The sequence below is a fragment of the Nomascus leucogenys genome, chromosome 9 (genome assembly GCF_006542625.1).
Source record: "Nomascus leucogenys isolate Asia chromosome 9, Asia_NLE_v1, whole genome shotgun sequence".
NCBI lineage: Eukaryota > Metazoa > Chordata > Mammalia > Primates > Hylobatidae > Nomascus > Nomascus leucogenys.
In genome coordinates, this window is record NC_044389.1 from 1,328,648 (window position 1) to 1,354,965 (window position 26,318).

Genomic DNA, 26,318 nt, shown 5'->3' on the forward strand with positions numbered 1-26,318 from the left:
TCAGTTTCTTCACTTGAAAATGGAGATGATGATGAAAATTATATCATTCTAACAAGTTAGTATGCTTTAACAATTATGCCTCACACAGGACAAATGTCATATAAACATTAGTTATATTTGTAGTAATGGAAATGAGGTTAATATTCATGATGGACGAATATTTCAGGGTTTTTCATGAACCAGTGCAATTGAATGGAGGTAAAATATAACAGGAAGCTACATCTTTCCTGTTTGAGGCCCCAAACCACCGCAAATTGTCCTTTGGTTCCTGTGGTCTCCCTCTTGTTGCTGGCATGCTCGCTATGTCAGTGGACACTGCAGTGCCTGACCAGAGACAGCAATGGTTCTTTAATATCAGCCATGGTCTTTCTTGGTGCCTCCCAGAGTCTCTCGGAACCAGACAAGTTGGGGAGCCAGATAGGCATTTGTTCCCCAGTGGTGCCAGCTCTGCTGCCAATGTGCCTTGTCCTGTCCTGACTAGGCTCATTCTGTCTACGTAGACTTATCAACGTGGGAGGCGCAGGATCACCGGTGAAGTGGCTGGTGCTCGGACATAACCCTGGCTTTTGGGGACCAGATGTGTCCCGTGCTTGGGGAATTAAAATGGTAATGTCTAGGAAGCAAGAATTTCAAGGTGCTGACTGCGAAGACACTGAATAATCAGAATGAATTGGCTTTGGAAGGAAATAGATCTGAAAGCAGTGCAATGCTGAGCCAAAAGAAACATTCTGGCTGCTACCTACTCTTCTCAAACTATCCTCTATATTTTAAACCGAGTGGAAAAGAGCTAATAAAATAAAGCTCTATAATGAAAACAGATGACTATATATTATTCTTTCTGTTGCACAATCTGTTTGGCATGCCATTGTCCAACCTCATAAACTCACCTGACAGGTGATCGGTGAACTGAGAACTTTAGGTTGATTGGATATGACTGTTCCTGCTGCAGTATCTTAAGCAAAGCAAAAGTAGACTTTTAATTAAATATTTTGTTATATTGTTGATAGGAATTCTTTGCATTCATGTTTTTCCTTCTAACTTCTACTTTAGGTTAAGGGAGTACCTGTGCAGGTTTGTAACATGAGTAAATAACGTGTTGTGGAGATTTGATATACAGATTATTTCATCAGCCGGGTAATGAGCATAGTACCCAAGAGGTAGTTTCTCAGTCCTCACCCTTCTCCCACTCTTCACCCTCAAGTGGGCCCTGCTGTCTATTGCCCTGTTCTTTGTGTCCATGTGTACTCAGTGTTTAGCTCCCACTTGTAAGTGGGAACATGTGGTATTTGGTTTTCTTTTCCCGTGTTAATTTCCTTAGGATAACAGTCTCCAGCTGCATCCGTGTTGTTGTAAAGAACATGATCTTGTTCTTCTTTATGGCGGTGTAGTATGCCAGGCTGTATATGTACTACTTTTTTTTTTTTATTTTCTAGTCCAGCATGATGGGCATCTAGGTTGATTCTATGTATTTGGTGTTGTGAATAGCGCTGCAGTGAACATACATGCTCATATGTCTTTATGGTAGAACGATTTATATTCTTTTATGTATATACCAAGTAATGGAACTGCTGGGTCGAATGGTAATTCTGTTTTAAGTTCTTTGAGAAATCCAAACCTTCCACAGTGGCTGAACTAATTTACATTCCCACTAACAGTGTATAAGCATTGCCTTTTCTCCACAATCTTGCCAGCATTTGCTTTTTTTTTTTTTACTTATGGTCATTCTGACAGTTGTGAGGTGGTATTTCATTGTGGTTTTGATTTGCATTTATATAATGATTAGTGATATTGAACTTTTTTCATATGTTTGTTGGTCGCTTTTATATCTATCTTTTTTGAGAAGTGTCTGCTCGTGCTCATGTCCTTTATCCATTTTTTAACAAGGTTTTTCTTTTTTGGCTTGTAAATGTGTTTAAGTTTGTTATAGATTCTGGATATTAGACCTTTTTTAAATGCAAATATTTTCAATTCAAATACCTTGCAAATATTTTCTCCATTCTGTAGGTTTTCCGTTTGCTCTGTTGATAGCTTCTTTTGCTGTGCAGAAGTGCTTTAGTTCAGTTAGGTCTCACCTGTCAATTTTTGTTTTTGTTGCTTTTGGAGTCTTTTTCATGAAATATTTGCCAGAGCCTATGTCCATAATAGTATTTCATAGGTTTTCTTCTAGAATGTTTATAGTTTTAGGTTTTACGTTTAAGTCTTTAATCCATCTTGAGTTGATTTTTGTATATGGTGAAAGAAGGGGTCCACTTTCAATCTTCTGCATATGTCTAGCCAGTTATTCCAGCACCATTTATTGAATAGGGAGTCCTTTCCCCATTGCTTGTTATTATCAACTTCGTTGAAGGTCGGATGGTTATAGTTGTGTGCCTTTATTTCTAAGTTTGCTAACCAGTTCCATTGGTCTATGTGTCTGGTTTTTTGTACCAGTACCATGCTGTTTTGATTACTAAAGCCTTGTAGTACAGTTTGAAGTCAGGTAGTAATGTGGTTTAGATCTGTGTCCCTGCCAAAATCTCTTGCTGAATGTAGCCCCCAGTGTTGAAAGTGGGGCCTGGTGGGAGGTGATTGAATCATGGGGGCGTTTTTTTTTTTTTTTTCATGAATGATTTAGCATCATCCTCTTGGTGTTGTTCTCATGACAGTGAGTAATTTCTTGTGAGATCCAGTTGTTTAAAAGTGTGTAGCACCTCCTTCCTCACTCTCCCTCTTGCTCCTGCTCCAACTATGTGATGTGTCTGCTCCGCCTTTGCCTTGTGCCTTGATTGTAAGTTTCCTGACGCCACTTCAGGAGCTGAGCAAATGTCAGCATCACGTATCCTATTCAACCAGTGGAACCATGAGCCAATTAAACCTCTTTTCTTTATAAATTACCCAGTCTCAGGTATTTCCTTACAGCAATGTGAGAATGGACTCATACAAGTAGCGTCATACCTCTGACTTTGTTCATTTTACTTGGGAATTCTTTGGCTATGCAGTCTCCTTTTTGGTTCCCCATGAATTTTAGAATAAAGTTTTCTAAATCTGTGAAAATATGACTGGTAATATGATAGAAATAGCATTGACTCTCTAAATCTCTTTGGGCAGTATGGCCACTTTAACAATATTGATTCTTCTAATCCATGAGCATGAAATGTTTTTCCATTTGTTTGTGATGTGTCTGATTTCTTTCAGTAGTGCTTTGTAATTCTCATTGTAGAGAGAGATCTTTCACCTCCCTAGTTACTTGTATTTCTAAGTATTTGATTCTTTTTGGGGGCTATTGTCAATGAGACTGTGTACTTGATTTTTTTTCTCAGTTTGAGTGTTACTGGTTTATAGAAATGTTACTGATTTTAATACATTTATTTTGTGTTCTGAAACGTTGCTAAAGTTTTTTATTAGGTGGAGGAGCCTTTCAGCAGAGACTATGAGGTTCTCTAGGTATCGAATTATATCTTCTGAGAAGGCAGACAGTTGACTTCCTGTCTTCCTATTTGGTTTCCATGTATTTCTTCTCTTGCCTGATTGCTCTGGCTAGGACTTCGAAAACAATGTTTAGTAAGAGTGGTGAGAATGGGCATTCTAGACTTATTCTGGTTCTCAAGGGGAATGTTTCCAGCTTTCGTCCATTCAGTATGAGGTTTGCCATAAATAGCTCTTATTATTTTGAGGTATGTTCCTCTAATATTTAGTTTGTTGAGGGTTTCTAGCATGATGGGATATTGAATTTTATCAGAAGACTTTTCTGTCTATTGAGATAAGTATGTGGTTTTTTGTTTTAGTTCTGTTTATGTAATGAGTCACATTTATTGATTTCTGTATATAGAACCAACCTTTCCACCCAAGAATAAAGCCTACTTCATCATGGGAATATCATTTTGATGTGCTGTCAGGTCCAGTTTGCTAATATTTTGTTGAGGATTTTTACATCTATATTCTTCAGGGATATTGGCCTAAATTTTTCTTCATCGTGTCTGTGCCAGGTTTTGCTATCACAGTGATGCTGACCTCATAGAATTAGTTAAGGAGGAGTCCTTCTTCCACTATTTATGGGAGTGGTTTTAATAGTATTGTTACCAGCTCTTCTTTATACATCTAGAGGAATTTAGCTGCAAATCCATCTGGTTTAGGGCTTTTTCTGGTTGACAGATTTTTTTATTGCTGATTGAATTTTGGAAGTCATTATTGGTCTGTTTAGGGATTCAATTTCTTCCTGATCCAATCTTGGGAAATTGTATGTTTCCAGGAATTCATTTATTGCTTCCAGGTTTTCTAGTTTGTGTGCATAGAGGTATTTATAATAGTCTCTGAGATTTTTTTTTTTATTTTCTGTGGGGTCAGTGGTGATGTCCACTTTGTCATTTCCGATTGTGTTCATTTCAATTTTCTCTCTTTTTTTCTTTATTAGTCTAGGTAATTGTATATAGATCTTATTTATTCTTTTGAAGAACACACTTTTGGTTTTATTTATCTTTTATATGTATTTTCATGCCTCCATTTTGTTCAGTTCAGCTCTGATTTTGGTTATTTCTTTTCTTCTGCTACCTTAGTGGTTGGTTTGCTCTTGTTTTCATAGTTCCCCTAGGTGTGATGTTAAGTTGTTAATTTGTGATCTTTCTAACTTTTTGATGTGAATGTTTAATGCTATAAACTTTCCTCTTAACACTGCTTTAGCTATGCCCCAGAGATTCTGGTATGTTGTATCTTTGTTTTCATTAGTTTTAAAGAATTTCTTGATTCCTGCCTTAATTTCATTGCTTACCCAAAAGCCATTCAGGACCATATTGTTTAATTTCTATGTAATTGTATGGTTTTGAGAGATCTTATTTGTATTGATTTCTATTTTAATTACACTGTGATCTGAGAGAGTGGTTGGTATTATTTTGATTTTGTGAATTTACTGAGAATTGCTTTATGGCCAAGCATGTATGAATTTTAGAGTACGTGCCATGTGCAGATGAGAATAATGGATATTCTGGTTTTGTTTAGTGAATTCTATACAAGTTTGTTTAATCATTTTGGTCAGATGTTGAGTTTAGATCCCAGATATCTTGGTTAGTTTTCTGCCTCATTGATCTATCTAACACTGTCAGTAGGATATTTAAGTCTTCCACTATTATTATATGGTTATCTAAGGGTATTCATAGGTCTCTAGAAACTCGTTTTATGAATATGGGTGTTCCAGTGTTGGGTACATATACATTTAGAATAATTAAGTCTTCTTGTTAAATTTAGCCCTTTATTAAAAAAGAAAAGCATTGTTGATTTAAAGTCTGTTTTGTCTGAAATAAGGATAGCAACCCTGCTCTTTTTATAGCCTTTGCTTCGAGCCTATGAGTATCATTGCATGTGAGATGGGTATCTTGAAGATAGCATACCATTGGGTTTTGTTTCTTTATCCAATGTGTCAGTCTGTGTCTTTCAAATGGGCTGTTTATCTCATTTATGTTCAAGGTTTATACTGACGTGTGCAGATTTGACCTTGTCATTATGTTGTTAGCTGGTCGTTATGTAGACTTGTTTATGTGGTTGCTTCATAATGTCAATGGTCTATGTACTAAAATGTATTTTTGTCATGGCTGGCCACAGTCTCTTGTTTCCATGTTTACCATTCTCTTAAGGACATCTTCTAAAGCAGGTCTGGTGGTAACAAATTCTGTTAGCATTTGCTTCTCTGAAAACTATTCTCTGAAAGCTTATTTTGGCTCGATATGAAATTCTTGGTTGAAATTTATTTTCTTTCAGGATGCTGAACATAGGCATTCATTCTCTTCTGGCTTGTAGGCTGTCTGCAGAAAGGTCCACTGTTAGCCTGATGGGGTTCCCTTTAAAGACGATCTTTCCCCTTCTCTCTAGCTACCTTAAATATTTTTTCTTACTCACTGACATTTAAGAATCTGATGACTATTTGTCTTGTGAATGGTCATTTTGTATAGTATCTCCCAGAGCTTTGCTGAAGTTCTTGAATTTGAATGTTGACCTCTCTAGCGAGTTTGGGGAAATTTCCTTGGACAATATCCTCAAATATGTTTTCCAAGTTGCTTGCTCTCTCCCCTCTTTCAGGGATGCCACTGAGTTGTAGGTTTTGTTTCTTTACATAATCTCATATTTCTTGAAGGTTTTGTTAATTCTTTTTAATTTTTTTTCTTTATTTTGGTCTGACTGAGTTGATTCAAAGAACTGGTCTTTGAGTTCTGAGATTCTTTCCTCAGCTTGGTCTATTATGATTTTATACTTATGAGTATTATGAAATTCTTGTAGTGAGTTTTCAGCTCTATCAGATCAGTTTAGGTTCTTTCTTAAAAATGGCTATTTTGTCTTTCAGCTCTTATATTGTTTTCCTGGCTTTCTTAGATTTACTGGATTGGGTTTTAAGTTTCTCCTGAATCTTGATGATCTTCATTTCCATCCAGATTCTGAATGTTCTGTCGGTCATTTCAGTGTGGTTGAGAACTATTTCTGGGGAAGTAGTGCAATCATTTGGAGGTAAGAAGACACTCTGGTTTTTTAAGTTGCCAGAGTTCTTGCACTGGTTCTTTCTCATCTGTGTGGGCTAATGATCCTGTAATCTATCAAGTTGCTATACTTTGGATGGGGCTTACTGGTTTTATATTCTGTGATGCCCTTGTGTATTTGATGTGGTATAAATTGGATTCAGTTGACTGGATTCATTTCTGGACAATTTCACAGGGGGCCAAGGCTTAGATCAGCACTCTTGGGCTGCATGCTCTAACCCTGGGGGACTGGGACCAGGCCCAGAGCTTTGTTCTTTGGCTCCTCAAGTATCCTGTTTCACTGGAGGGGCTGAGGTATTCCCAGTCCACTGGTAACAACCCCCTTAAGGGGGCGTGCCAGCAAAAGTACTTCACTGGGGAAGTGGCAGTGAGATTCATGCTTTCAATCACCAACAAAGTGGTACAAGAAGGCTGTGAGCAAAAGCACGCCAGTGAAGCAGTGTGGGGTGCTGTCAGCAGGTGCATGCTGGGAGTGGCCCACCTGCAGAAGCTCTCTGATGATTTGGTGCTATCTGCCAGTGAAGATATGGCAGTGGCCACCGGGAAATGCCACAGTTGGAGATCTCAGACTGCACTACTAGGAGAGGCCAGCAGACAGAGGGCTCTCAGATCAGACTGTCCCCATCCCATGAGCAGACAGTCCTGTTCCACCCATGTCTAATAGTCAACAAAGATCCAAGCCACCTAGAGGAGCATGGTGAGCCTTGGGGTATGGGTGTCCCCAGCCATGTGCCACTGCTGCCATTTCCATGCCAAACCCTGTAGGCTCTACACCACTTAGAGTCCTGTCCCTGCCAACTCTCTAAGCAGCTCTCTCTGCCAATTCAAATGTCCACAGGGGTCATCAGTTCCCCTTCAGCCAGGATTCCAGAGGTCTGTGGTGATATTTGGCCACTCATGCCTATTTGACTCATGCTTTCCCTAGGAGCTTCCCAGGGCAAGAAGCACATCCTAGCACTCAGCAATCTTGTGCAGAGTTCCCAGCCTCCTCCCCTTTCAGGTCAGGATCTGTGGCCTTCGTCTATTTATTCCCAATGCTGCTTGGAGTGTGCCAGTCTTCTTCATGGTCTGGTCTCTCAATAGGTTGGAGAAGCTATTCTCGGCAGCATGTAGTCAGCCATCTTGGCTCTTGTCCCAGTATTAATTTCTATTTAAAAAATATTTCATGAAGTGTTATTTTTTTCTTTATCACTGATTTTGCTGGATTATGTGACATGTCTCACCTAAATCCTGGCTATGTCCGGAAGTCTAGACAGGTAGAAGTTCCAGGAAAGAGATCTGGATGGCTGGTGACTTGCAGGATCACTGAAGGGTAGCAGCTTAGGATAGTGGCCTTTGATGTATGTTAATATAAATGTATATTTTGACAACTGCTACGACCTTATGTATGCACTAGCAAAATTATAAAAATGTCCAATTCAAAAAATTAGAAAAAGCCTAGCAGATTAAGCCTGAAGCATAAGAATGGTAATAATACACAAATGTAAACAGGTGACATAGGTACAATAAAGATTAAGAAAATCCAGAATCAGTTCCTTAAGAACTTCTAAAATAGACATATCTAAGATTTAATTAACACAACTTTGAACTTCTTACATAAAATACTAGTAAGTTGACTTCAGTAAAAATGTGTGTGTTTATATGTGATACATTCCGACCACATACGATTATCCCCCAAAATACAAAAATGTAAAGATGACTTGACTTTTTAAAATGTTTTGACATAATTTACTATAATGATGAAACAAAATAGAGTAATTCATCCTTTAGAGAATTGTCTCAAAAATATAATGAGATTTTTAATCTATCAGAATTAATAATAGAATCTAGCAATGCAATTTATTATTAGAAATCATTACTATTATAAATACTAGTTTTATATTTTTAAATTACAAATACATATTACAGATTGTGAAAATATATGTTGCAAATATTTAAATATTGTATTCATTTTTAAAGCCCTTTCCCCATGGTATTTTGTTTATAACTATTATCGCTCTTCTTATTATAATATAATTTATCAATTTACAAATATTTCTTCCTACAGCATTATATGCTAATTGAAACCAGGGAAAATGTAAAATTTATCATTATGTCTCCTGAGTCAGTTTGGTTTCCAATGCATTCTAAATGTTCAATCAATGTTTCCTAAATGGAAACAGGAAACATACAGTAGTTCTAGAGTAAATGAAATGTCCTTCAATAAAATAAATAAAATTTTAGTCCTAGATTTGACACTTAGCTTGAATCTTGACTGTTTATGTAGTGGACCCACGGAGGAAGCAGACATAGAGTAATAGATTTTGATGGAGAAGAAGAGAGGGTGAAACGATGGTGTTGATTCTACTGGCTGCTAGAACAGGGAACTCTCCACTAAAAGAATGCAGAAATGGAATAGACAGTAGCCAAGAAAAATACCATTTGTATCACAATTGAAACTACAATTTAGCCTGTTGGTTCTGGGACAAAGCTATTGAAGGATAACTGTTACTTTGCTTTTGCCTCCTTGGAGTTGATCTCAAAGGAAAAATGCTAATAAATGGTTACCACTTTTAATATCAGTGAATCATTCAGTATTAATCATAGCCACAGAAAAATCAGTTATGTCTAAGGACACTGTCACATTAATTTGATAGCCAGCAATTGCCATTTATATAAGGTAACATTAAATATGAGAAGTGACATAAGTGAAATCAAAAGGAAATGAAGCAATTTTTGAACAAGACTATGACCCAGTAGTGAACTAAAACCAATGAAGAGAAAGTAGAGAGTTTTTTTTCCAGAATAAATCTGATAAAATGATTATACTGTGAATTTTTCCTATTTTCCCATTTTACAGTGAGGTTTAGCTTATGTGACACCAGCCCAGCACCAAATGTTCTCTGACACACTAAGGATTTTCTTGCCACAACACCGGACTTTTCGAAAGTCTTCAATTCTGAGCATTACAGATATAAAACAGAATGCAACTATTATAAATATTAAAATGTTAAATATATATATTTATTTGACAAATTTGGGGAGGAGAAAAAACTGTATCGCTTGTCTTTCACAGTAGGGAATATAGAGATAGTGCTTAGTGTTGAAACATGAAGTTAAAAAGTGTTCTATTCTTTTAATTTTTCATAACTTTTAATTATTTTCATTTAAAATAATTACTTTGAAGCTTTATCATTATAAATAAAATTTCATGCAAAGTTCGAAGCCTAAGAACAATGAAGGCTTATGAATGACTTTGTCACTACCCTTTACCACACAATAATATCCTTCCCTTCTTTTAAAATTTGTCTCAAACCTCTTTATTTTACGAAGGTGTCTATAATTGATTCCATAATCTCCCAGATTTTTCATCTTTATGACAAAACTTCTATCACTTTAGCACTAAATTATCTACTTTTATATATCTCAGTCACTTTGTACTTACATATAGGTTTCTTTTTCTGGCTTCCCCACTGTATGATAGGGATTCAAACTTGTGTTTCCTTTAATAATGAGATACTAAATTAGAAAAGAACAGTAACTAACAATACCCTAACAGCCTAAACAACTACTCTTACCATTTCTCTTATTCTGTGTCTCATCTATATGAACATCAGAGATACAGCTACCCACTATCTTCTTCTCACTTAAGCACTTTGTTCTGCTGTTAAATAGTCTGAATTTGTAAAATGATATTTAACAGATGCATCAGTATATTTTGGATGTTTGTACCCTCCAAATCTCATATTGAAATGTAATCCCCAATGTTGAAAGTGCAGCCTAGTGGGAGGTGATTGGATCATGGGGGAAATTCCTCATGAATGGCTTAGTATTCTCTCAGTGGTAATAAGTTCATAGTAATGAGTACACCCAAGATCTGTTTGTTAAAAAGAGTCTGGGACCTCTCTCACTCTCTCTTGCCCCCTCTCTCACCATATAATACAATGGCTCCTCTTCACCTTCCACCATGGGTAAAAGTTTCCTGAGGCCTCACTAGAAGCAGAGCTGGCACCACGTTTCTTGTACAGCCCACAGAACTGTGAGCCAAATAAACCTCTTTTCTTTATAAATTACCCAGCCTCAGGTATTCTTTTATAGCAACACAAAATTGAAACAATGGAAACAAACAATGGAAATAACAAGTTTCTAGAATCTTCAAGTCAATATCCCAAAAGCTAGAATCAGAGGAGAATTGATGGTAAAAAGAAGCAAAGGGTGTAAGGAATAGGCACTGAATATACATTTGATATGCCAGTTTCTATTATAGGTGTTTTACAGATAGGATACCAGTTACATCATTGCAACAATCCCACTCAGTGAGCATTGTTGCTCACATTTTGTACATGAAGCTGTGAGTACAAGTGGCCAAGTGTTTTGGACAGAGTCAGGCTGCTTGTAGCTGGCAGAGCCAGGAATTGCACCCACTATCGTGTAGTTAGACTAAAAATGCTCATTTCCTTTCAAAACACTGTGTCTCACAAAGAGAAATTTTTAATTTGTATTGTAACTGAGTGAATATAATTGAGACTTTTGGAAGAGGGAGAATTAAAAATTAAGCTTTGGGGTTTTGTTTGTAGTTATAAATACCACTTTCAGATTTTTTTTTCACTATATATTTCCTACTCAAAGATTTGTTAAAATATTTACTTTATCAAACACATACCCAATTCTTCCATTGGTAAGATTTTTATTTTTGTGTCATTCCTGGTTTCCATTTTCATGAAAATATATTTCATTGAAAACAAATATTGCTGTAAACCTGCATCATAATTAATAACCAATTTTCTTTACAGTCTGTCATAATTTTAGAATCTGGCTTGATTTTCACTTGCTTTGCTCTTCCTTTTGCAAATCACCAGAAAAAAACACAGAAAATCAAATTGAATGAACATTGCTTTTATGTCTGCCACATTAACTACACTACAACTTTTTGAAGAGAACTCAGCAAAAAGATAACATGAAGATTAACACCAGAGTATTACATACAGAAGATAGATCTTAGAGCCAACAGGCAACATTTGTTATTTCCATAAATACTTACATTTATCTAAATTCTAGAAAGAAAAAATGCAAATTAATGCAATAACTCTTGTCTCTTAGGAAGAGATTTTCAAATGTATTGTTACACTGTCATTTATTCAGTACCATAAATAAACTTCAGTGTTAACAAGCATAAATTAAATCAAGGTCTCTGACCCAGGATCTAGCTATCAAGTAAAACTGTAACAAATCATAAAATGTAATCACATCTAAACTCTTCATTGTTATAGGAGTAAATGAAGTGGAGTAAATTAAGAACAATGTAATTTATGTTTTCATTAAACAGAACACTGGGGCAATTTGAGACAGTACTTTAGATAACTTTTTAATAGATTGTTAAATTTCATGACTGAAAAGCAATTGGAGATTATCTAATCTAATATCCTTGTTTGTTTGTGACTGTTGTTTTTACAGATGAGGAAAATAATGTCTGGAGAAGTTTATTATGTGCCTGAAGTTACAAAGATTTTTCTGTTAGGGATGGTACTATAATAAAAATGAGACCTTTTTTTCATTATATATATTTCCTTTATTAAATATATATAATATGCATTATGTAATGCATATTAAGGAAAATAGAAGTATCTCCATAATTTTTAGTTATAATATATTCTATCTTTTTTTGTTTTTAAATTATGAGGAAAAAATAGGATAAAATTCAAGTAAAAGTTACTCTGACCTTTGGTGCTGAGCCATACCTCAATGAGGATATTACTGTAGGGCCGGAGTATAGATTAGGAATAAATGAGGCCAAATTTAACCAAAGTTTTCCTGGACTATTTTGCATATTTCTCAACCAAGGGAAAGGAGGACAATATCAAAATTAGGAAACCACATTGACAAGTCACTGGTGTTTGGACAAACTGGAGAAAGTTGACATAAATGTGACTAGAGAGTAGATTTGGCTCAAGTAGTAAGGCTGGTATGGTAGGAAACTAACACAGTTATCTGCCTTACCTCAAATGTGTCTCCTTAGTTTATTAATCAATAAGATTTAGAGCAAACCTAAATATTTGTCACTGGTAAATAGAGTGAAAGACGGTGATATGCTTTGAATATTTGTCCCCTCATGATCCCATGTTGAATGCAATCACCAATGTTGGAAGTGGGGATGTGATTAGATCATGCGGATGGATCCCTCATGAATGGTTTAGCATCATTCCCATGGTGATAAGAGTTCTTGCTCAGTTAGTTCAGGCAAGATCTGGTTGTTTAAAAGTGCGTGGCATCTCCCGGCTCTCTCTCTTGCTCCAGCTTTCGCCACATGCTATACTGGCTCCGTCTTTGCCTTCCACCATGATTGTAAGATTCCTAAGGCCTCAGGAGAAGCAGACACCAAAAGCATGCTTCCTGTACAGCCTGAAGAACCAATTAAGCCTCTTTTCTTTTAAAATTATTCAGTCTCAAGTATTTTTTTTTTTTTTTTTTTTTTTTGAGACAGAGTCTTGCTCTGTCGCCCAGGCTGGAGTGCAGTGGCGCAATCTCGGCTCACTGCAAGCTCCGCCTCCCGGGTTCCTGCCATTCTCCTGCCTCAGCCTCCCGAGTAGCTGGGACTACAGGCGCCCGCCACCACGCCCGGCTAATTTTTTGTACTTTTAGTAGAGACGGGGTTTCACCGTGGTCTCGATCTCCTGACCTCGTGATCCGCCCGCCTCGGCCTCCCAAAGTGCTGGGATTACAAGCGTGAGCCACCGCGCCCGGCCCAGTCTCAAGTATTTTGTTAATAGCAACACAAAATCAGCCTAGTGCAGACTGAGATAGGAGTTTCCGTCTTCCTCCAAAATATAAAGACTACAGCAACTGCTATTACAATTAATAGTATAGCAGTAATAATACACGTAATATTAGATCAGCATCAGGCTCTGAACTTGGAGCTTTCCTAAGGTGTTCTTATTTCCACGGTAGTGTTTTCAACATGTTTTTGACCATGGCTGCCTCTACCCATGTTTTCTAAGAACTAATGCATTAATTTCATTCCTCAAAAATTCTGTTTTTTTATTTTCCTATCTTTATATTCTTTCTTTTTATTTTTAATAGTATTTTATAAAAATTATATTTATTTTTTAAAATAGACACATTTATGTGTCTGACATTGTTCTAGGCCCTTCATAAACATTTAAACTGTAACTTACGTAATAACACTATAAAATAGGTCCTACTATTATTCTCATTTTGCAAGTGAGAAAAAAAAAAGCATCCCGGAGATATAAAGAAATTTTTTCATGGTCATCTAACTGGTGAGTGAGACCATTAAAATTTTAACCTAGGTTTAAGGTCATAGAAAACTCACCAAAAGCACAACTTACAAAGCCAGATTGGTTTCCTATTCTATAACTGATATAACTATTCTATAACTGATACATCATTCCTATTCTATAACTGATATATCTTTCTATTCTATAACTAGTCTATATTCTATAACTCTTCTACAACTGATATGTCTTTTCTGTTTTTTAACTGATATATCTTTCCTAGTTTCTCATGAAAAAGGTTAGAAAGCACAAGACTTATGAAAAAAATTAATATATATAATTTTAAGAGGGGCCCATTGAGGGTTAAAAGTGGAACTTGTCAATCGAGAAAAATGATGAGACAAGTCTTAATCATTTTAGGAGGTTTATTTGCCAAAGTTAAGGGTGCACTCCCTCCAGACAGGTCTATGCCTTTCTCCGAAGATGATTTTGAGGGCTCCAAATTTAAAGGGGAAAGGGCTAGATATTGAGAAGTACACAATTTTCATATAAGAGGGGGAAGAAAAAAATAGTCATTCATGCCTTTGTCTGGCTCAGTGAATCTGAATTTTTTTACATACAATGATGTATTAGGGTTCTCTAGAGGGACAGAACTAATATATAAAATACTACTTAATAAACTCCCATGTATATGGAGTTTAAGTTTTATGTATATATGGGAGTTTATTAAGTAGTATTAACTCACACGATCACAAGGTCCCACAATAGGCCATCTGCAAGCTGAGGACCAAGGACGCCAGTCTGAGTCCCAAAGCTGAAGACCTTGGAGTCCAATCTTCAAAAGCAGGAAGCATCCAGCACAAGAGAAAAATGTAGGCTGGGAGGCTAAGACAGACTAGCCTTTTCACATTTTCCTGCCTGTTTTATATTCTGGCCACCCTGGCAGATGATTAGATTGTGCCCACCCAGATTAAGGATGGGTCTGCCTTTCCCAGCCTGCTGACCGAAAGGTTAATCTCCTTTGGCAACACCCTCACAGACACACCTAGAATCAATATTTTGCATCCTTCAATCCAATCAAGTTGATACTCAGTATTAACTATCACAGATGACATAGACAAATGGGGCAGTAGAAAAATGTGGGGAATGTGTATTTTACATAAGACAACATAAGTCAAAATGGGGCAGGGGAACAATCAGATATGCATTTGTGTCAGGTGGGCAGAGGGGTGACTGCACCTGTAAAGATAAGCTATAAATTTACATGGCCATGGTGAAATTTTAACAGAATACCTTAGAGTAAAGATCTTGCAGCTCACTAAAAATTTGCTTGTGGGCAAAACATGGGGGAGGCATGGAGCTTTTCATCTTGTAGCCGTCGTATTTAGAAACAAAAAAGGAGGAGTTAGGTTTGTGTGACCCAGTTCCCAGCTTGACTTTTCCCTTTGGCTTAATGAATTTGGGGTCTTAAGATTTAATTTTCTTTCACAAACTGTAGATTATGTAATTAGTTCAGGAACACTGCATTTGATTGTTGCATGAGGATGCCAGAAGAGTAGATCATGCAGAAAATTGAATTTTACTATTTATTATGATAATTCTTTTATAAAAAGACTAAATAAATTTCTTGATCTATTAGAGGAACTTGATGAGATAGTTTCATTCTTCAAGTTTGGGAATAAGAGTAGAGGAGAGCTATACTGTTTTACAAAATAGAGAGAAAAATGTGTAGTTTCATGGGATATGTAAGAGTGAAGGATGGAGTGAAGAGATGAGCCAGCAAGTTTGTTGGAGTCTAGTTCTGTTTGATGTAAAGACCAAAAGAGCCTGGGAGCAGTGGCTCACGCCTGTAAACCCAACACTTTGGGAGGCCTTGGCGGGCCAATCACTTGAGGTCAGGAGTTCGAGACCAACCTGGCCAATATGGTGAAACCCCGTCTCTACTAAAATATAAAAATTAGCCCGCTGTGGTGGCACATGCCTGTAGTCCCAGCTACTTGGGAGGCTGAGGCAGAAGAATTGCTTGAACCCAGGAGGCGGAGGTTGCAGTGAGCTGATCACCGCTGCACTTCAGCCTGGGTAACAGAGGGAGACTCCACATCAAAAAAAAAAAGGGGAGCCCAAGTGTTAAGGTGTTAAGGTGGAAGAGTAGCAATGGCAAATAGGTTAGATTGGACTGAAGGTTCTTTTCCATTCAATGTGCTGTGTGACTTCCTCCAGGAAACTCCAGCTTTTGTATTAGTGAGTAGTCTTGCATGAGAGCTTTCTGTGTGCAGGTGGTTACCCTTGAAGGAGCTTTGTTGCACATCTGCATGCTTGGGGACAGACAGAAACTACTCTCAACTGGAGTTCAGGGGTCTCAAGGACTGTGAGAATGTGATTACGTGGAATCCTTTGCTGGCTTTTGGGCTTCCACAGGGAATAGAATTGGAGTTTGTGCCATTCTGTCTCTATCTTGGGGGTGAAGCAGATTCTTAGGTTTTTTGTTCATAGTGTTCCTGATTCAGTTGAACTAAAAATCCACCTTCTAAAGGACAAAAATGACACAGTTTCCACAAGACTGTTTAAAATATTGCACTACATGGCTGTCACTCAGTCATTCACTGACCTATTAAGTCAGGGAATGTATGAGAACATTGACTATATGTAACAATCAGTAAATTTATCAACTAGAATCCTGTTGCCATGTTTGTTCTAGAGAAAAATTATGTATATTGTGTATAAAACTTTGTCTTGGTTAAAATTATTCGTAGCTATAGTTGAGTAAAAAAAAGTACTCTTATTTCTGGGTTTCTGGATATATATTCTAATTAATCATATTTTATATTTCCCAGTATAATTTTTATGATCTAGCATAAAACGTCACTCCAGTTTTCATATGAGTAAAGTCTTGAATTTAGAAATTATGATAGTTTATTATGCATGCCGTCCAATTCCTGCTGTAAGCATTTGATAACAAATGGATTAATAATCTTTATCTAGACATCATTTATCTTTGTGTCAGATCATAACTTATTGTTGTATATTTTTATCTTAAATATTTACTATCTGTCCTTTGCCAGCAGGGTCGCATTTAAATTCCATCAGTGCGAGTGATGAAAATTTTGAAAGGCAGACAAAGAGAACCTGTTATAGGCTATAGGCATGTACATGGGCTTTGGCAATGAAAGGATTTGCCAATAGCTTCTAGGCATTATTCTCTGAATGGCCTGCCGTTGAGATGATCTGCATTTGTCTCCTACCATTTTCTTCTCTCCTGAATTTTGTGTCATTCCTTTCAGTGGTAATGTAAGCCTCTATTTTCCTGCTTCTATTATCTAAGGTAGTTCCTTCTCCTGACCAAACCCAAATTGATACAGTCTGCTTTATCTTGGCCCTAGCCATTCAATACTCACTCATTATTTCTCTGTTTACATCATCAGTTAAATATAATTTTTCATATCCTCTATTTCTTAGCAAACGGCATAAGGAAATAATTATTTCTTCAGAGCAACTATTACAAGTTCTCTGTGGTTTGAATTACTCTTAATATATAAAATATAATTTTGTTTCTCTCCCCTTAAGACTTAATACTTGGATATTTTCTTCTCCCCGCCCCTAAATCCCCAATTGTGCCAAAACATTTGTCACCGCAATCGTGAACATCTTTTTTTATGATCGGATATCTCTTGCAAGATAACAAACTGTGTAGTAAACATATTTTTGACGAACATCTCATGATTTGAACATGTTAAATTATCAATGCTGAATCAATTTTCTTTCGGATTTAAATTTAAAATGACACTAGCATTTCTAATCATTTTAAAACAGGTTCTGATGGCATTTGAATCAACCTTTTAAAAAACAAAGCAGGTTTTTAATAAAGCATAAAGCCATGGGGTTTTGCATTGCCTAATGAACTATAGCACTTTCTAATTAGATAATTACATGCTTATACAGAGGTCAGAATAAATAAGTTTATATATGTTTACCAAACTCTGACAGTATCAATCTGTAGCAGTAGTTGATTGCACACATTCAAATGAATTTTAATAATAATTGAAAAAATATTACAGCCTTTTAGAGCAGAAAAAGATATAAAATATATGATCCAAATCCATTTTTTGACAAATACGTAATATATCATTTGGAAAAACTACATTATTACCACTAAATACTATTGGCCCTGTTTATAATTAAAAAAACGATCTTTCCCTCAGAAAGTTTTGTTATCTTCTGCTGCTGCACTCTCTATATAATTAGTGCCTGAACACAAAAAATATCCTGAAAATTCATACATATGCCAATGAAATAATAAAAGAAGACATATATATTAAATATATTAATTTTGATCTACTGTAGATTTTCCTTGGTAAATATTATTAAATCAAGTTTAGCCTAAAGCTATCTTCTTACATATTTTAGGTTCAGCCTAAAGGTTTCTCTGTATATCATCAACTATAACCTAAATGGAGTCGTACACAAACTGTGGTCTACTCTTGTGCCAATTACCAAGTTTTGGCCAAAGGTGGTCAGCTGTTCAAACCATGTTCAAATAAGGAAAATGCCAGGCTGTAACCAACTGGGCTGTTTCCTTACCTCACTACCATTGTCTGCATGTCCCTATCCTTTTTCTGCCCGTAAATCTTCTACCACATGGCCATGCTGGAGTCTCTGAACCTACTTTGGCTCAGGAGGCTGCCCAGTTCATGAATTGTTCTTTGCTCAACTAAACTCTGTTATTAATTCAGCTAATGTTTTTATTTTAACAGATGGCATCAGAAGTGGGATCTAAAGTAAAGCTTCTAACAATCCCCATGAGCACTGAGTGACCAAGCAAGGTACCCGCCAGGCCTGTTCTGTCTGTTGCTCTCGCAGAGCAGCTGGGGATCGTGGTAAGTTTTCTTTTGGATTCTGAAGGTCCACAGATTTGTGTTTTGAGCTCTCTGAGTTTCCTTGAGCAAATGTATGATCTAAACTGGGTTTGGAAGTCATAACAGAAATTGGACTGGGTCCAGGATTGAATTAGATCTGATAATTAACCGACTTGAATCCAGTTAGAGATCTCTTACATCTGATTGGGTCAGAAAGAAACAGGTAGTAAATGCCAATATTGCAGGAGGTGTAAAATTTGGCTTTTGTAAACTCACATGGATTTTTGTGTTCTATGCCTTTGTTTCATTTTTCTGGCATGCTTAGTTGGAGAAAAAAAAATAATTAGCTAAGTTGATCAAAAGAAACTGAGAGCCAAAGCCAATATTTGAGGTAGAAATAGGATCCTTAATTACTTAAGAACTGAGTTCCTTCTGGCTTACACATGCATAAATATTAGATCCTGAAAGCAGCAATGTCTTACAGACATGGCAGAATCTTACTAAAGATAAGTTACAGTGGAATCTTCCAAATAAACAACACTGCAGCAGAAACTTCTAAAAAGATTTCAATGTTTTTATTTAAAGAATTTGTAAAAGGCAAATAAAAAGCTTAAGTGACTAATAGATAAGAAAAATTAAATCTGCTAACCTTCCGTCTTAGTTACTAAACCATCTCAAGGGTGGAAAAAAAGCTATCCTAGATAAGGTGTTTATAAAAGGTAGACCCTAAGGTAAAATAGGCTTGCTTTGTTTTTCAGATCTACCCATGCTGAATCCAGGCATACAGAATGCTTTCTGGCCTTATTCTTAATAGACTCCACCTTTAACTCAAGTAATTTTAGTTAAAAAACAGTAGCTACCTTAAAAAGAACACCCAATTAAACTAAAATATACCTTTCTGAAATTTAATTGGCCATCTTGAAACTCTTTTATAAATAAAATGTACATCTACGAAGGAAATCTCCAATTTTAAGGATGTCTGCCTATGTATGTTAGAAACTTTTACCATCTTTAAAATTTACATAATAAGTGATACCTTTGTTTAAGGTGCTTTTCTGGCCATCCTGTCTTAAGTGAACTTTTATTTGAGCAGTTTTTTTTCCTTAGTTTGAGAAAATGATGATACAATATTTAGGCCTAAAGTCTTAGCTCTGTGCTTATGAAATTAAAATTTTTCTTTTCCACCTAAGAGTTGTTCCTTTAGAAATGCAAATTTCTTGCCTAATACCCAATTGTTCAGGGTAATGAAACAGGCAATTGGATGATTGGGAGGCTCAATGGGGAAAAGAAAAGCTATTTAAAAGACAGCAAATGAAAATCCTTTATGAAAGCTATATGATCTGTTTCTGTGTGTTCGTATCTGTATATGTGTATGTGATATTTGGTAAATAAAGCCAGCTTTGAAACTGTTGGTAAAATATAAGTGGTTTCAAAATTATCAGTTGAATATAATTAGATACATGCTTGATTTAACTGTGAGCTTATGTCTTTGATTTACAGTCTCTGGATCCATGGGTCTGGATAGGTGGCAATGATAAAGTCTGGAGACATATTTTTAGTGCCTATATCAGGGGCTGCAAGCCAGAATCAAGCTCAATGTGGTCCCTTCTTCCTCTGTTTTCCCTGTTTTGCCTCCTGTATATTTTGGGACGGGTTGGTTTCTCCAGATATGGTCTTAACAACTGTTTCCTCTCCTGATGGACTCAAACAAGCCTTGACCTTCCTAGTCCTCATGGATGTCACATGGCTACTTGGGACCTAGAATGACTGAGGAAATCATTGGGGAGGCTACCTGTGTCATAGTATCAAAGTTCTTTTCAGTAATTTAAAATCTTAGAATCATATTTTGTTAAATTCAGTAACAGATAATCATAAAATGTCTGAGTCATCTATAAGCTAATATACTGAAATATTAATTAAAAATATACATTTAAGTCTCTATACCTTGACATGTTATTTTTATATGGTATTGATATAGGAGTTAAGAAGGAATTACTTAGGCAGATAGCAAGGCCATGGGAGTTCTCAGTAGGGCTTTTCTTTTTAATGAAAAACAGCTTCAAATTATTTTCCTTTCTAATGAAGAGCACCCTGTAAAATCGGGCTGCAGACGTAGATGCCAGCAGTTGTGCCAATCATGTTAAAGATGGTGGTTCCATCTTCCCTTCTCTGTCAGCCATGTGTACAGTGAGAAGCAGAGAAGATGGCTCTGATCAACTGGAAAGCCCATTTGCACCATTTGCATAATTAGATTACAGTTGGGCCTCCAGTTTCCCCTCCTCCACCCTCTCCTCCACACACTATGTAGATGTCATACCTGACTGAACCAATCTGTGAGCCCCATGTAAATCAGACACTGAATTCTCCAGCCTGCCTATAATGTCTGCTGTGGTCTGCTGCCCCTCCTCTTTTCAGATGTCTCTCTCTCTCTCTCTCTCTCTCTCTCTCTCTCTTTTTCTCTCTCTCACTAGGAGCTGCTCTCCTCTCTCCTTTCTGCTGTCTATTGAACTTTGTACTCCTTAACCCACCCACATGTGTCCATGTCCTGAACTCTTTCTCAGCACATGGCAATGAACCTCAGGATATATACCCCAGACAACCATAGCTGCTTCAGTATAGGAAAGCTAAGTATGTTTAGACTGTTAATAAACAATAATTTGGATAACCATCTTTCTAAAAACTTATAAAATATTTTTTATCTACAAATACTGATATAAAACAGTTCAAAATTACTTTCCAGGGTTATCACTGGAAATTAGGGTTACTAAGAGTTAAAAACTACTAAATATGAGCTAAACAGTTCTTTCCTCAGAGTGTATAAGCAAAGCAAAATATGTGTTTGATGAGGAAAGTTATAAAGGCATAAAAATGTGTGTTAAAAATTTTGTTTGGTTTGAAGTTACTTAAAGATTTCAAATTGAAGGAATAAAAACATAAAACAAGATGAATGTAGAAAGTTGGGGAAAAATGTAAAATAAAAGATTTACAGAAATGTGTAGTTAAAAAATGATAGATTTGATAAATGTATTTATGAGGTTTTGTTAAAATCAGTTTTCATATTGATAATACACTAATAAGTTTTCCCTTTTTAATAAGAATTTTGTGTAGTATTAACATGCCAGTATAATAATTTCATTCACCTTTTGAGTAAACTGAGGGAAAAAAAGAGTAAATAAGAACAGAGAGATTCTGTCTCATGCTGTCTTATGTCTTCTGATTTTTTAGAAAACTGAGTCCCCTTGATCAAAGACAAACAGATTTTGTTTTTAAAAGTCTTTTAATTATTACTTTGGTAAATGAATCACTGTGGTCTTATGGTGACCTCTGATCCTATTTTGGCCAAGTGTTTTAAACCTTTGACATATTTTACAGGCTTCCCAAAATCAAATTTCAACTCCAAAATTATGTCTTTTTTTTTACCTCTCACTTTGGGGTGCTCCAGAGGCCACCTGAAGCATCCAAAGGAGAAGTAAATGGGATTATTTTACATGTGATGTTACAAGGGAAGGATTGTCAAATAAGAAATAATATTTAACCTTCTTCAGGTTATATTTTAATGAATATTATTCATATATGTTCCAAAATTGCATGAGATTTCTAAAATTCCAATGTGTATAATATTTTGTTATTGTAGACCACAGAAATAACCAAATTTCCTAGTCAATTGTATCATTAACTATGACTATTCAAAGCCATTTTCACAGTTAATTGCTTAATTCTGATGCAGTTTCTGAAAACTTCACAAGTATGTAAAATCCTAGAATATATTGTCTTTCAGGAGGTTCATGACAGGACGAAAAGAAACCTGAGAAGCACTCTTGAATAGAGGTTTCTGAATAACTTTCAAATTATATCATTTGGACTGGGTAAGAAATCTCTGAAACTTTAACAAAAAGACTGACTGGTTTATCTAAATCAGCCAGTACTGAAGTTGCTTAGATATACAATTTGAATAAACTTCATTGTCTAGGTAAAATTACCCATGATAATCCATCATTTATCAGTGCTGTGCACTTAAATTCGAGAAACAACTGGTATTCAAGAGGACATAATTCGAATAAGCATGAACTCCTGGAGAACTAGGGCAGCAGGCTTGTCCTTCTTGAGTCCTTAAAGCTTTTGTTATTAAATGGTCTACATTCCATGATTCATCATGGAAAAGATAAAATGATCCCGATAAATGTATATGTGTGTGTGTGTCTGTGTGTGTGTGTGTGTATATATGTGTGTGTGTATATATATATACATATGTATATACACTATATATATGTATGGACATATATATATATGTATTTAGAAGTCCATATATATACATATATATATATATATATATATGTTTATGACCAAAATGTTTGGTTTGTCAAACTCACATTCCTGGGAAGACATTCAAAACTTCAGGTACATTTCGCTACCTGATGGGCCATTTAAACATTTATAGAAGGATTGAATCACTTGTCATCTCAATGCATGTTTTCTAGTTGTATAAAAGTTTCTCATGTAAGAAGGCTGATGTTATAACAGTAGCTCATTATGCCACAGTATTTTCACAAGGTGAAGAAAGCTCTTCATGGTTCACTGACTGGGGACAATCAACCCCTTCACAATCTAGAACCCAAAGATTGGATCTTCCGAGAGCATCAGTGAAAAACTGCCCTTGCCATCCACATTGTAGCATAGCTTCGGGACCTTGAAGTTATGTTCCTAATCTCACAACTCAGAAGGGTCCCTCTATACTCTTGGAACAGTACACCCTTTCAAACCCTTAAAATAAAACTAGGCAGAGAAGTTTCTCCCCAGAAAAAGATGGCGTCCTTGATGTGGACGGCTTTATCTTAAGATCATGGATCAAGACTTTTCTACTATCATGAGACTCTTATCTTCTAATTTTTTTCTTTGCTTATGCCTCTTTGAACAATAGAAGTAAAAAGGGGGTCTGTTGTGTGGACTCATGGAATATACTTTGTGAAAAATTTTGCAGCCAGCCTTATACATTGATAAGCTTATGCCTTGACAGATAGAAGATGAAGACCCAATGTAAGTTAGAAATTTTACTGGTACATATGTTGCCTCATAATCAGTCAGAAACAGAACATTGGTCCACTCCTCTTAACCTACATCATAGGTTACAGAGAACATTGCCAGGAGGCCTCCACTCTTTTAGAAGGGTTGCATTTGTTAGGTCCTTTTTTCCACAATTTCTTTTTTGAGTGTTCTCAACAATGTATATTTTATAAATTTCCTGAACACATAAAAATATCTATGAATTATAATTTTGTTATCCAAGGTAAACATTTTAGAAAGTAAGATTGAAGAAAAAAATATATGTATATAATAAAATAGTTATTTTTCGGTGAAGATTTTAAAATGTCTTCTTCTCAAACCCAGCAACTCATCAAAGTAATATTTTTGTAATTGTCATTATTTCTACCTAATTTATCTTATCCACACACTAATTTTATAGTTAAAATGTCAAAACTGACAAAAATGTATGACAAAATTAATATTAGCCAAATTTACTCTGGAAAATAATTATGTTTCCCACTCTGTCTCTGCAAAATTTCTTCTGCATTTAATATGCTTTAAATGGATTCAGTTTGAATGCCTCCCCCATGAATAATTGCTATTCTACTCTGCTAGAATTAATAATTTTTTTCCTGACATTTTTCCACCATAGAACATGGTTGACATCTTTAGGTCACCTCTATATTCTCTATTCCCCCTTTTTCAGTTTTTTAATTCTTTACCAGACTATAGAATGCTTTTGAGAAAAACAAAAAAAAACTTATTTCTGGGCTCTCTACTCTGTTCCACTGGTCTATGTGTCTGCTTTTGTATCAGTACCATGCTGTTTTGGTTAATGTAGCCTTATAATATAGTTTTGTCACAGGATTCTTCAGGTGTCACTTCACTAGCTGGAAACCTCTGTGTCTGGTGGCTGCTGGCCCCTCTGCTTGAGTATTGCTTGCACCCTCTTATTCCATCCACTCAGCCTGACAGGCTGTGGTTGGTCTGCACTACCTACTGGCCTGGATTCCACACATGCTAAGGGCAAGACAGGCATGGAGCGGCAAGGGGTGCATGAACAAGTGAGTACGGGGGCCAGTCTCTGTGCACAGCAAAGCATGCTGGCTGCTGTGGTGGGGTGGGCAGCTCCAGGTGCTGGCACAGGCACTGTGAGAGGCTGTGGCTTCATGCAAGGCTTTGTATGAGGCTGTGGCTGGACCAGACATGACACAAGTGGCTTCCACTGCAGGCACCAGTGCCTGCACAGGAAGACTGCGGTGGCACCCAGAAGCTTGAAGACACCAGGAACCACAGAGCCCCAGAGAGGTTGTTGCAGCATGTCCCAGTCTTGGCTCAGGGAGCCCCAAGGTCTGGGCTCCCAGAAGGGCTGCGGCTCTTTGCTCCTTCTTGTTGCCAGCAGTGTGGCAAGCAAGGGAGCGAGTTTCAGGGGAGCGTGTTTCAGCCCATTTGTGTTGCACCTCTTCTAGTCCCACTGCCCTACTTTAGCCTTCAGTTTCTGGGTTGGCCTGGCCCCACCACTGCTTCCCATCACATGGGGCAGTCACCAAGTGCCAGCAGAAGGCAGTAGGGCTATACTGTTACAGCAGCTCTGGCTCAGGGAATCCTGAGGTCTGGGCCCCCAGAAGGGTCACCACTCTTCACTCCCACAGTCCAGGAGTGTGTCACTGCCCGCACCTCAGTGAGCTGGCCAGAAACATTTTACATCTCCTTTTGCTCCTGCTGTTCAGGGGGTCCCGAGTTCTTGTTCTGCGTCCAGGAAGAATGAAGTTACACAGACAACTGGAGGGTGAGCAAGGTGGAGAGGAGCTTCATTCAGTGACAGACCAGCTCACAGCAGAGAGGAGACCCAAAGTGGGTAACTCCTATCCACAGGCAGGTCATTCTGATGAGTGTAGAGAATACCCAAAACGGGTAGCTCACATCTGCAGGCAGGCAGTTCTGACAGGTGTCGGACTCTGGCTGAGTTTGGGGTGTTTATGGGCTCAGAATGGAAAAAGTGCATGCTGATTGGTCCATGGGTGGCCATGGGCAGACCTGGAAAAAGCACCATCCAATTGGATAAAAGGCATCCAGGAAGTTCTCAGTCCATGTTGCAGACTCCACCCAGAAATGGCAGGCGGCCGCCAGGCTTCAGGCCATCCTTGGGTTAAAAGTGGGGTTTCACCTGGGACCCACCCCCTTCACACCCAGGAGCCTCCTGCTGCCATCAACATGCTGTCCATGGCACCCAGGCTGTCTGCCATTAAGGGGTGCCTGCAGGCCGTCATTGAGCCACCCTCAGCCCCCTGGCCTCCTTCTCATGCTCATTAGCACCCAAACTCCAGAGGGGCTGAAGCAGCAGGGGTCAAATGTATCAGCACCTCCCCATGTGCACACACACACAGCCAGGTTGTGACCGTTCCCAGGCTTGGCCACAACTTTCCTCCACACCAGAGTGGGCTCTGGGAGTGGGGAGAGGCCAAGGGAGCAAGAGCAGGCCCTTCTGAGCCGTCAGGGGGAGGGGGTTTCTGGGCCCACGAGAGCACAGGGATGCCTGGGTCTGGAGCCTTGGCTGGGTAGCTGCAGTTGCACCCAGGAGCATGGGGCTCCCACCTGCCAACTTGGAAGGGCACAGGGATCCTGCTAGGATCATCTGTTCCTGGCCTTCACTGGCTCTGTGGAGCACACAGCCCCAGCTGTGCCTTCTATGCTGCAGCTGATGTCTTCACAGTGGCCCCTCCAGATGGGCCGCT

At 37.5% G+C, this 26,318-nt stretch overlaps 1 long non-coding RNA gene across 1 annotated transcript in view; it reads left to right on the plus strand.

The window, feature by feature from the left end:
• LOC115836622 overlaps positions 1-26,318 on the plus strand; it is a 66,205-nt gene that overhangs the window by 15,323 nt on the left and 24,564 nt on the right. Inside the window, exon 3 of the long non-coding RNA XR_004031624.1 lies at positions 18,460-18,582. This is a non-coding gene — a long non-coding RNA (uncharacterized LOC115836622). The remainder of the gene's footprint in view (positions 1-18,459; positions 18,583-26,318) is intronic.